The following is a 12,765-nucleotide window of genomic DNA, read 5'->3' as shown; positions in this document are numbered from 1 at the left end:
CCGTGACCACCTGTTCCATTTCTGTAGTGGCAGAGGGGTTATTTCCTGTATACAGAAGGTGTGTCGGCGTACATCCCTGCAATGGCAGATGTGTTATTTCCTGCGTGCAGTGGACCCTGTGGTGGCAGAGGGGTTATTTCCTGTACAGAGGGGTATAGCCAATAGGAAAGCCTTATCCAGACAGAGGTTGCTGGATAATGTCGGGAGCGGGTTAGTAACCGACATGTGCTCATTACCTGCACTAGGGCTAGACATGCATCATCCTTGTTTGTGCATTTGCATTTGATTGGGCTTGCTCGTTGTACTTCACTGTGATTGTGCTGTGATTGTGCTGTTTGCCTTGCTGTGACTTGTTTGTATGTTGAATTGAATCTCTTGTTAGTGCTATTGGTTGATGAATATATGAAGGTGATTGAGAATTGACGTTTTGATTGAGAACTAATTATGTGACTGATAGATGGTTAATGTGACTAGTTTTGAGTTTAGAGATTTTGAAGGAGGTAATTAATTAGCTAAAGTAAAACCAAAAGTATCTTCAAAAAGGTTTGTTAAAAATATAGTTTCCTTGAGTATGTTAATTATTTGCATGTTAAACATTACTTTTACGGCAATCCCATTTCCTACTGAGAACGTGTGGTTTGTTCTCACCCCAAAATCTTCCACCCTTTCAGTGACACAGGTTCGAAGACTCCGTTTGAAACTGCGGGCGATTATAGAACTTATTTACGAATTAAGTTTATGACTTGAGTTTTTTTCATAGAATTTCTTCGCCTTTATAGCTTTACTTTTTATTTTATGCAGAGGGATAAGAGTTGTACTTGAATTTTATTTAAATTCTTTTGTATAATATTTATTATTATTAATAATTATGTGATTATTATTACTAGGTGATGTTTGCTATATGATCTTAATTAATAAAAACAAAATTTCTCTGAAATTTTCTATAAAACTAATCGCGATATCGAACTAAACGCTCAATAGTAAATAGTTAATAAAGGAAAGCAGGTTGGTAACGCCTTACTTTCGACACGATCATGATGTTTTGGAAGTTGGGTCGTTACAGCAACCATTTCTTTAAGTTCTTTCATCACCATTTTTGACAGATCCCAATATAAGTATTCAAGGAAAGACAATTACATTACATCACAAAAAAAGGTAAATAGCTAGATCATGGATCAATTCAAATCATTATAAACCATATATAATAAGGAATGTTAAGTTGGCATGAGGATATTTAAATAGTGAAATTCGAAATGAGGAACATTTCAATCAAATATCCTTCATTTTTCTTTATCTTTAAGGATAGTATCAGTAATAATAATAAAAAAGAGATACATATAGATAGATGATCATACTTTATTTTCGATCATCATATGTTAATTAATAATACTCATTTCTCTCATACTTTTGGTTCCCTCATATTGTAATTTCTTGAAATATCCGAATTTCAGATTTAATTCAAGGATTCAAGAATACCAAAAATTAAAATTTATGAAAAAAATTGGTGAAACTATGGTTGCTGGTATAGATAATTTATATTGGACTAACACAGCCAATCATTTCAATTTAAAACAAAAAAAATTTGCTTTATTTGCAACATGAGTAATTAAACAAAAAGCATGAGTATAGGACACAATAGTAATGATTCAAAACCTTCATAGTGCAGCAAAGACAGAAATGCTATTGGCTCTCGAAGCAATAACGTTTGATCAAAGCTCTTAGCATCCAAACCAAAAGAAAGGGCAATTATCCTTGCAACTCTTTCCTCATTTCTCTACATTCTCCCAATATGGAAGACTTTTTTCTTTTTACACTGATAAACACTAATCATTATACATAAAACCCTTAATGTAGAGTGATGTCGTTAAAAGTGATCATTTATTTTCTAAATATGTCTTGAAGGAGCAACAAAAAAGACTATAATTTTCATCTAATCACATGGCAAATATAATATCTTTCTTTGTAATCTCATACTTAACCCACCAGGAATATAAAACAAAACATATCAAGCTTCAACACAAACAATAACAGCAATAATACTAACAAAACATAGTTTAAGAAGAACCAAGCATGCAACAAAGCCAGTGATATAATTATATACCATGAACTTGGTTTCTGTGCTCACTAAAAAACACTGCAATGACAGTTTTAATGAAGTAAAATTATTTATCATTGGCCAACAATGTTGAATAATAATGCAGTGATTAAACCTTAGATTAAGAAGTTCTTTCATCTACGTTGACATCTATGTTAAGACAACAACTGTGTCTCCTTAATGTGCAACAAATAATTATATTTACTAATCTTATAGTCATTTTCATACTCACGATTATAATAATTAAAAATGAGATTATTAGTAGCACAATAACTACATCATCTCCAAGGATCAATGGCGCAAATTGAATAGTGAACAGCTCAAGTTGTTATCATCTAAGATGAGCTCATTACCTGCACTAGGGCTAGACATGCATCATCCTTGTTTGTGCATTTGCATTTGATTGGGCTTGCTCGTTGTACTTCCCTGTGATTGTGCTGTTTGCCTTGCTGTGACTTGTTTGTGTGTTGAATTGAATCTCTTGCTTGTGCTATTAGTTGGTGAATGTATGATGATGAGTAAGAATTGACGTTGTGATTGAAAATTAATCGTGTGGTTGAGAAAGACTTAATGTGACTAGTTTTATATTTTGGAATTTGTTTTAAGCTTAGATTTTTTTGGAAAGAGATAAATAGTTAGTTAAAGTAAAACCAAGAATAGTATTTTCAAAAAGGTTTGATAAAAATATAGTTTCCTTGAGTATGTTAATTATTTGCATGTAAATCATTACTTTTACGGCATTCCTATTCCCTACTGAGAACGTGTGGTTTGTTCTCACCCCAAAATCTTCCACCCTTTCAGTGACACAGGTTCGAAGACTCCATTTGAAGCTGCAGGCGATTATAGATCTTATTTATGAGTTAAGTTTATGACTTGAGTTATTTTCATAGAAGTTCCCTCGCTCTTATTGCTTAACATTTTTATTTTATACAGAGGGATAGGATTTGTATGCGAGTTTTGTTTGAAATCTTTTGTATGACAGATATTATTATTAATGATTATGTGATTATTATTACTTGGTGATGCTTGCTATATGATTTGATAAATAAAAACAAAATTTTCTGGTATTTTTACTAAAACAAAATCGCGATATCGAACTAAAGGCTCAATAGTAAATAGTTAATAAAGGAAAGCAGGTTGGTAACACCTTACTTTCGGTACGATCATGACGTTCTGGAAGTTGGGTCGTTACATACGGAATGAGAACCACCAATCCAGGGTTATCAAATAGGCTAGTCCGGCCCATTTAGGCTCAGCTCATTAAGCCCGTGAGTTAAATAGGCTACACCGTTTAAGCCTCCTTTATTCGCAGGCCATAATTTTTTAACTCGGACCGTTTATAGTCAGCCCGATTGGTTAAACAGGCCAGCCCGTTTATCCTTTTATTTTATTTTTAGAAAAATATCGTTAAAAGTGCTACTTTTTTTGAAAAAATGTAAAAACAAATTAAACGGGCCACCAGTTTAGCTCGCGGGCTAGCCCGTTTAACCCGTCATTTTTTCGGGTTAATCGAACTAAGTCCGTTTAACTTAAAATTTAAATGGGCTTAATTTTAGAGACAAAGCCCACCCATTTAAATGTGTAAATAGGCTGGCTAGATGGGTTTGGCCTATTTTGATGGCCTTAGGCACCCACGGGTTTTCAGTACGGCAAAAGTGCCAGATAGATACTGCATTAATTAACACGAACTCGCTAAACAATCTTAAACTCCAAACCTCATCATATCCATCCTAAGTTATCTCTAATCCATAAATTGAAAACTATCATAAAGAAGTCTAAATCTAATTCAACATTTCTCATACTTTCACCACTCACCAATAGAATAAATCCAAAACCAGAACTAGCCCTCAGATAATTCGACTTGGTAATCCTATATCAACACATCAACTTTCCGCATGTAGCAAGTGGAATCACTCCACTGCATTAACCCAGGAGGCTCAAATCATCCCATTCAATATTTACCTTTATTATTCAACTATTTTGTCATTCCATCTCAGCAAGGACAACCCTCGACGTCAACCGACACCAGCATGAGGGGCCTCTTAGTTATACAAATACAAGTAATGCAAACAAGAAAATACACAAGTATATTCAAGCAAGGCAAGTAGCACTTAATCATGTAAGATATAAAATTAGGCAAACGATACAATTAAGCAAACCCAAATAAATAAGACATATGCAAATAATGTATGCCTGTCCTATGACCGATGATATCATCTGTCAATTATACAGCCAAACCCAACATGTTCAGAATAAGTGAAATCACTCCACTGCATCTACCTAGACAGGTATCTCACAAACAGAATCATTTCGTTGTAGCAAGTGGAATCACTCTGCTGCAAGTAAATCATTTTCATAGGCAAGTAGAATCACTCTATTGTGGCAAGTGGCATCACTCCACTGTAAGTAAATCATTTTCAAAAGCAAGTAGAATTACTCTACTACGGCAAGTGGAATCACTCCACTGCAAGTAAATCATTTTCAAAATCATTCTCTTCATAGCTAAATCATAATCAATCGCTCATCACCTTTTAACATCATAATCACTCCCATCATATCTTAATCAAATTCATTCATCCTCATATCTCAATATCATTCAACCATTTACCATTCATCATCTTATTATCCATTATCATCAATTACTTCACAATTTGTTCATCTCTTATCAATTCACCAACTCATTTCTTTAATTCTTGTTTCTAATCCTCTATCCTCAATTCCACTGGCTCTAGACTCTTATTGGGGTTTATAAAGGTTTAGAAGGCTCGAAAAATGGTTGAGAGCTTAAAAATTCACATTTCAGAAAAATAGGGGTGGTCGCTTACACATGCACATGTTCGCGTTAAAACTCGCGTACGAGGATCACCTTTGCGTACGCAAAAGATTTGGGCATTGGGACTTGCGTTGCGTATGCATGAGCATCATTTTGACAAACTCGCGTAGCATCTGATGAGCGGATAATTTATACGCTTTTTGGCATTGTTTTTAGGTAGTTTTTAGTAAGTTCAAGCTACTTTTAGGGATGTTTTCATTAGTTTTATGTTAAATTCACATTTCTGGCCTTTACTATGAGTTTGTGTGTTTTTCTGTGATTTCAGGTAATTTCTGGCTGAAATTGAGGGACTTGAGCAAAACTCTGATAGGAGGCTGACAAAGGACTGCTGATGCTGTTGGAATCTGACCTCCCTGTACTCGAAATAGATTTTCTGGAGATACAAAACTCCAAATGGCGTGCTCTCAACGGCGATGGAAATTAGACATCCAGAGCTTTCCAGAAATATATAATAGTCTATGCTTTATGTGGGAATTGACGACGTAAACTGGCGCTCAACGCCAGTTCCATGTTGCTGTCTGGAGTAAAATGCCAGAAACACGTCACGACCCGGAGTTGAACGCCCAAAACACGTTACAACTTGGCGTTCAACTCCAAAAGAAGCCTCAGCTCGTGGATAGATCAAGCTCAGCCCAAACACACACCAAGTGGACCCCGGAAGTAGATTTATGCATCAATTACTTACTCATGTAAACCCTAGTAGTTAGTCTAGTATAAATAGGATAATTTACTATTGTATTAGACATCTTTGGTCTCAGTTTTATTTTATTCTTCATCTGAGGAGACTATTGATCACTTTTGGAGGGCTGGCCATCCGGCCATGCCTGAACCTTTCACTTATGTATTTTCAACGGTGGAGTTTCTACACAACATAGATTAAGGGTGTGGAGCTCTGCTGTACCTCAAGTTTCAATGCAATTACTATTATTTTATATCCAATTCAAATTATTCCTATTCTAAGATATTCGTTGCACTTCAACTTGATGAATGTGATGATCCGTGACACTCATCATCATTCTCACCTATGAACGCGCGTGATTGAAAACCACTTCCGTTCTACCCTAGACCGGGCGCATATCTCTTGGATTCCTTAATCAGAATCTTCGTGGTATCAGCTAGAATTGATGGCGGCATTCATGGGAATCCGGAAGGTCTAACCTTGTCTGTGGTATTCCGAGTAGGATTCCGGAATTGAATGACTGTGACGAGCTTCAAACTCCTGAAGGCTGGGCGTTAGTGACAGACGCAAAAGAATCAAGGGATTCTACTCCAACCTGATTGAGAACCGACAGATGATTAGCCGTGCTGTGACAGAGCATTTGTACCTTTTTCACTGAGAGGATGGGATGTAGCCATTGACAACGGTGATGCCCTACATACAGCTTGCCATAGAAGGGAGTGATAAAATTGGATAAAAGCAGTAGGAAAGCAGAGATTCAGGAGGAGCACAGCATCTCCATATGCCTATCTGAAATCCCTATCATTGGATTACATGAGTAACTTTATCTTTATTTTATGTTTATTATTTATTAATTTTTGAAAATCCATAATCAATTACTATTTGCTGGTTAGTTGAACGGAGTTGTGTCCACACATAGCAAAGAGCCATTATAATTATTCCATACAACAATAAAGAGTACAAGTATGAATCACAATTTCGTCCACCAAGTTTTTGGCGCCGTTGCCGGGGATTGTTCGAGTATGGACAACTGACGGTTCATCTTGTTCTCAGATTAGGTAATTTTCTTTTTATTTTCTTTTCAAAAAGGTTTTCAAAAATCTTTCAAAAATTTTTCTTTATTGTCGTTTTCTTAAAATATAATTTTCAAAAAAAAAATAATAAAAATACAAAAAAAATCATAAAATCATAAAATCAAAAATATTTTGTGTTTCTTGTTCAAGTCTTGAGTCAACTTTTAAGTTTGGTGTCAATTGCATGCTTTAAAAAATTTTCTTGCATTTTTCGAAAATTCATGCATTCATGGTGTTGTTCATGATCTTCAAGTTGTTCTTGACAAGTCTTCTTGTTTGATCTTGATGTTTTCTTGTTTTGTGTTGTTTGTTGTTTTTCATATGCATTTTTTTGTTTGTTAGAGTCCATGCATTAAAGATTTCTAAGTTTGGTGCCTTGCATGTTTTCTTTGCATCAAAAATCTTTCAAAATTATGTTCTTGATGTTCATCATGATCTTCATAGTGTTCTTGGTGTTCATCTTGACATTCATAGTGTTCTTGCATGCATTCTTTGTTTTGATCCATAAAGAAAAGATAAAAACACAAAAATGACGTTTTTAATTTTTCTCTCTCATCATTAAAAATTCAAAAATAAAAGAAAATATATTTTCCTTTTTTCTCTCAAAATTTTGAAAATTTGAAGTTGACTTAGTCAAAATTTTTCAAAATTAGTTGTTTCTTACAAGTCAAGTGAAATTTTCAAATTTTAAAAATCTTATCTTTTCAAAAATCTTTTTTTCAAAAATCATATCTTTTTCATTTTTTTCTTTTTTTTCAAAAATTTTAAAAATCTTTTTCAAAATATTTTCAAAATCTCTTCCTTATCTTTATTTCAAAAATTTCGAAATTACACTAACAATTAATGCGATTGATTCAAAAATTTGAAGTTTGTTACTTTCTTGTTAAGAAAGGTTCAATCTTTAAATTCTAGAATCTTATCTTTTAGTTTCTTGTTAGTAAAGTAATTAATTTTAATTTTAAAAATTAAATCTTTTTCAAACATATCTTATCATATCTTTTATATCTTATCTTTTTATCATATCATTTTCAAAATTTTATCTTTTTCAAAAATTTGATTTCAAAATATCTTATCTAACTTCTTATCTTCTTATCTTTTCAAATTTGATTTTAATATCTTTTTCAACTAACTATTTGACTTTTTATTTATTTTTTATCTTTTTCAAAACCACCTAACTACCTTTCCCTCTCTAATTTTCGAAAATACCTCTCTCTTTTTCAAAAATTCTCTTTAATTGTTTTAAATTTTAATTTTAATCATATCTTATCTTTAATTTTTTAATTGTTTAAATTTTAATTTTAATCATATCTTATCTTTAATTTTCGAAAATCACTAACCACTTTTTCAAAATTATTTTCGAAATTCTCTATCTCTCCTTCTATCTATTTATTTATTTATTCACTAACACTTCCCTTCATCTCTCTTCATCTCAGATCACCACCTCTATCCTTACCCATTCTTCTTCACTACTCTGCCCTTTTTTTTCTTCTACTAACATAAAGAAATCTCTATACTTTGACATAGAGGATTCCTCTTTCTTTTCTTGTTCTCTTCTTTCCTATATGAGCAGGAACAAGGAAAAAGACACTCTTGTTGAAGCTGATCCAGAACCTGAAAGGACTCTGAAGAGGAAACTAAGAGAAGCTAAATTACAACAATCCAGAAGCAACCTTTCAGAAATTTTCGAACAAGAGAAGGAGATGGCAGCCGAACCCAACAACAATAATGCAAGGAGAATGCTTGGTGACTTCACAAAACTAACGTCCAAATTTGATGGAAGAAGCATCTCCATTCCTGCCATTGGAGCCAACAATTTTGAGCTTAAGCCTCAACTAGTTGCTTTAATGCAACAGAACTGCAAGTTTTATGGACTTCCATCTGAAGATTCTTACCAGTTTTTAACTGAGTTCTTGCAGATTTGTGAGACTGCTAAGACAAATGGAGTAGATCCTGAAGTCTACAGGCTCATGCTTTTCCCTTTTGCTGTAAGAGAAAGAGCTAGAACATGGTTGGACTCACAACCTAAAAATAGCATGGACTCCTGGGATAAGCTGGTCACGGCCTTCTTGGATAAATTCTTTCCTCCTCAAAAGCTGAGCAAGCTTAGAATGGATGTTCAGACTTTCAAGCAAAAAGATGGTGAATCCCTCTATGAAGCTTGGGAAAGATACAAGCAGATGACCAAAAAGTGTCCTTCTGACATGTTTTCAAAATGGACCATATTAGATATATTCTATTATGGTCTATCTGAATTTTCCAAGATGTCATTGGACCATTCTGCAGGTGGATCTATTCACCTAAAGAAAACTGATCCTGAGAACCCTGCAATGGCAGAGGTTAATTACATGGGTGAACCTTATGGAAACACCTATAACTCATCATGGAGAAATCATCCAAATTTCTCATGGAAGGATCAACAAAAGCCTCAACAAGGCTTTAACAATGGTGGAAGAAATAGGCTCAGTAATAACAAGCCTTTTCCATCATCTTCTCTGCAACAAACAGAAAATTCTGAACAGAACCCCTCTAATTTAGTAAACTTAGTCTCTGATCTGTCAAAAGCCACTTTAAGTTTCATGAGTAAAACAAGGTCCTCCATTAGAAATCTGGAGGCACAAGTGGGCCAGCTGAGTAAGAAAGTCATTGAAACTCCTCCCAGTATTCTCCCAAGCAATACAGAAGAGAATCCAAAAGGAGATTACAAGGCCATTGAAGTAATCAATATGGCCGAATTCACAAAGGAGGAGAAGGACGTAAATCCTAGTGACAAAGACCTCCTGGGCCGTCTCTCAAACAAGAAGGAGTTCCCCATTGAGGACCTAAAGGAATCTGAGGCTCATATAGAGACCATAGAGATGCCACTAAATCTCCTTCTACCATTCATGAGCTCTGAAAACTATTCCTCCTCAGAAGAGGATGAAGATGTAACTGGAGAACAAGTTGCTATATCTAGGAGCTATCATGAAGCTGAATGCCAAGTTGTTTGGTAATGAGACTTGGGAAGGTGAATTCCCCTTGCTCATTAGTGAACTAGATACATGGATTCAGAAAACTCTACCTCAAAAGAGACAAGATCCTGGTAAATTCTTAATACCTTGTACCATAGGCACCATGACCTTTAACAAGGCTCTGTGTGACCTGGGGTCAGGCATAAATCTTATGCCACTCTCTGTAATGGAGAAACTGGGGATCATTAAGGTACAGCCTGCCTTATTCTCACTTCAATTGGCAGACAAGTCAGTAAGACAAGCTTATGGATTAGTAGAGGACGTGTTAGTAAAGGTTGAAGGCCTTTACATCCCTGCTGAGTTCATAATCTTAGACACTAGGAAGGAAGAAGATGAATGCATCATCCTTGGAAGACCCTTCCTAGCCACAGCAGAAGCTGTGATTGATGTTAGCAGAGGAGAATAAGTCCTTCAATTGAATGGGGACTACCTTGTGTTTAAAGCTCAAGGACCTTCCTCTGCAACCATGGAGAGGAAGCATGAAAAGCTTCTCTCAATACAGAGTCAAAAAGGGCCCACAGTCAAACTCTAAGTTTGGTGTTGGGAGGCCACAACCAAACTCTAAGTTTAGTGTTGAGAAGCCCCCTCATTCAAACTCTAAGTTTGGTGTTGGGAGGCCCTCATCATGCTCTGAATATCTGTGAGGCTCCATGAGAGCCCACTGTCAAGCTAATAACACTAAAGAAGCACTTGTTGGGAGGCAACCCAATTTTTATATATCTAATTTTAAATTTATTGTTATTTTGTGTTTTATTAGGTTCATGATCATGTGGAGTCACGAAAAAAAATACTAAAATTAAAAACAGAATCAAAAATAGCAGAAGAAAAATCACACCCTGGAGGAAGGACTTACTGGCGTTTAAACGCCAGTAAGGTGCATCTGGCTGGCGTTCAATGCCAGAGCAGAGCATGTTTCTGGCACTGAACGCCAGAAATAAACAACATCCTGTCGTTTGAACGCCAGGAATATGCCTTGAGGAAAGCTGGCGCTGAACGCTAGTAACAAGCATGGAACTGGAGTTCAACGCCAGAAACATGCTACACATGGGCGTTGAACGCCCAGAGTGTGCATCACTTCGGCGTTTAAACGCCAGAATGGTGTGCAAAGGCATTTTACATGCCTAATTGGTGCAGGGATGTAAATACTTGACACCTCAGGATCTGTGGACCCCACAGGATCATCTCAGGATCTGTGGACCCCACAAGATCTCCACCTAACATATTCTCCCCTTTTCTCAACATTCATTCTCTCTTTCCAATAAACACACTTCCCCAAAAACCCTTCACCAATCACCTCAAACCTCTCTTCCCAATTACCCCCTTCACCACTCACATCCATCCACTCTTCCCCATAAACCCCACCCACCTTCAAAATTCAAAAATCATTCCCACCCAAACCCACCCTAAATGACCGAATCTACACCCACTCCCCTCCCTATATATACCCTTTCATTCTACTTCATTTTCACACAACACAAACCCCATCTTCTATACCTTGACCGAAACACCTTCCCTCACTCTCCTCTATATTTTCTTCTTCTTCTTCTTCTCTTCTTTCTTCTCTTGCTCGAAGGCGAGCAATATTTTAAGTTTGGTGTGGTCAAAGCATAATCTTTTTGTTTTTTCATTACCATCAATGGCACCTAAGGCTGGAGAATCCTCTAGAAAAGGAAAAGGGAAGACAAAAGCTTTCACCTCCGAGTCATGGGAGATGGAAATATTCATCCCCAAAAAGCCATCAAGACCACTTCTATGATGTTGTGGCAAAGAAGAAGGTGATCCCTGAGGTCCCTTTCAAACTCAAGAAAAATGAGTATCCGGAGATCCGACATGAAATCTGAAGAAGAAGTTGGGAAGTCCTAACCAACCCCATGCAACAAGTCGGAATCTTAATGGTTCAAGAGTTCTATGCCAATGCATGGATCACTAGGAACCATGATCAAAGTGTGAATCCGAGTCCAAAGAATTATCTCACAATGGTTCGGGGGAAATACTTAGATTTTAGTCCGAAAAATGTGAGGTTGGCATTCCACTTGCCCATGATGCAAGGAGATGAACGCCCCTACACTAGAAGGGTGGAGTTGTGACCACTCGTGCCAATTTCTAAAATCCAATTACAATGAATATGATCACAATTTCGTCCACCAGAGCTCAATGGAAAAGAGACTCCAAAGGCAAGCCGGTTCAACTAAGAAGACTAGACCTCAAGCCTGTGGCTAGAGGGTGGTTAGAGTTCATTCAACACTCCATCATCCCCACTAGCAACCGATCTGAAGTTACTGTGGATCGGGCCATCATGATTCATAGCATCATGATTGGAGAGGAAGTAGAAGTTCATGAAGTCATCTCCCATGAATTCTACAAAATAGCCAAAAAGTCCTCCACCATGGCAAGGCTAGCTTTTTCTCATCTTATTTGTCATCTATGTTACTCAGCTGGAGTTATCATAGAAGGAGACATCCTCATTAAAGAGGATAAGCCCATCACCAAGAAGAGGATGAGAAGGAGACATCCCCATTGAGGAGGATAAGCCCATCACTAAGAAGAGGATGGAGCAAACAAGAGAGCCCATTCATGGATCCCAAGAGACGCATGAGGAAGCTCATCACCAGGGGATGCACTTTCCTCCCAACAATTATTGGGAACAACTCAACACTTTCCTAGAAGATTTGAGCTACAATGTGGAACAATTAAGGGTGGAACATCATGACCACTCCATCATTCTCCATGAAATAAGAGAAGATCAAAGAGCAATGAGGGAGGAGCAACAAAGGCAAGGAAGGGACATAGAAGAGCTTAAGGACATTGTTGGTCCTTCAAGAAGAAGATGCCACTAAGGTGGATTCATTCCTTGTTCTTACTTTTCAGCTGTTCGGTTTTTATATTATATGTTTATCTATGTTTTGTGTCTCTACTTCATGATCATTAGTGTTTAGTAACTATGTCTTAAAGTTATGAATAATTACATTAATCCTTCACCTCTCTTAAATGAAAAATGTTTTTAATTCAAAAGAACAAAGAAGTACATGAATTCCGAATTTATCCTTGAATTTAGTTTAATTATATTGATGTGGTGA

General features: G+C 36.3%; 1 long non-coding RNA gene and 1 other non-coding gene across 2 annotated transcripts in view; one reads left to right on the top strand and one right to left on the bottom strand.

Moving 5' to 3' along the window:
• The window catches only part of LOC127746801 (uncharacterized), a 22,186-nt gene extending 19,067 nt beyond the window's left edge, over positions 1-3,119 (top strand). Inside the window, exon 3 of the long non-coding RNA XR_008008583.1 lies at positions 2,897-3,119. This is a non-coding gene — a long non-coding RNA (uncharacterized LOC127746801). The remainder of the gene's footprint in view (positions 1-2,896) is intronic.
• Positions 3,120-8,779: 5,660 nt separating this feature from the next.
• LOC127747024 (small nucleolar RNA R71) lies at positions 8,780-8,883 on the bottom strand. The gene has a single exon (XR_008008829.1). It is a non-coding gene; the product is annotated as a small nucleolar RNA R71 (small nucleolar RNA).
• Between the last annotated feature and the right edge of the window lie 3,882 nt (positions 8,884-12,765).

Source organism: Arachis duranensis, chromosome 4 (genome assembly GCF_000817695.3).
Source record: "Arachis duranensis cultivar V14167 chromosome 4, aradu.V14167.gnm2.J7QH, whole genome shotgun sequence".
NCBI classification, from domain to species: Eukaryota; Viridiplantae; Streptophyta; class Magnoliopsida; order Fabales; family Fabaceae; genus Arachis; species Arachis duranensis.
The sequence above is the reverse complement of the archived record's forward strand: the minus strand, read 5'-3'. Positions and strand labels throughout refer to the sequence as shown.